This window comes from Nestor notabilis, unplaced genomic scaffold (genome assembly GCF_000696875.1).
Source record: "Nestor notabilis isolate BGI_N333 unplaced genomic scaffold, ASM69687v1 scaffold2764, whole genome shotgun sequence".
Lineage (NCBI taxonomy): Eukaryota > Metazoa > Chordata > Aves > Psittaciformes > Psittacidae > Nestor > Nestor notabilis.
The window spans coordinates 36,921-37,159 of record NW_009924999.1 but is presented as its reverse complement, the minus strand read 5'-3'; positions in this window follow the sequence as shown (position 1 = coordinate 37,159).

Genomic DNA, 239 nt, shown 5'->3' with positions numbered 1-239 from the left:
AATAATTTAAAAAAAAAAAGTCAAATGAAATGAACTCAACCCGACCAGGTAAATCCTCTCTTGCTTCCTCTACTACTCTCAAGGAAAAAAAAAAACTCAGAGAGGTAAAAAACTCTTCTCTCAGCCAAGACACTGAAGGCAAATATTAAAAAAAAAAAAAAAAAGTTTGAAGTAGCTCGTGGTTACAGAAAACATGCATATCGCTCAGTTTTAAAACGTCACGCACACGCACACAAACC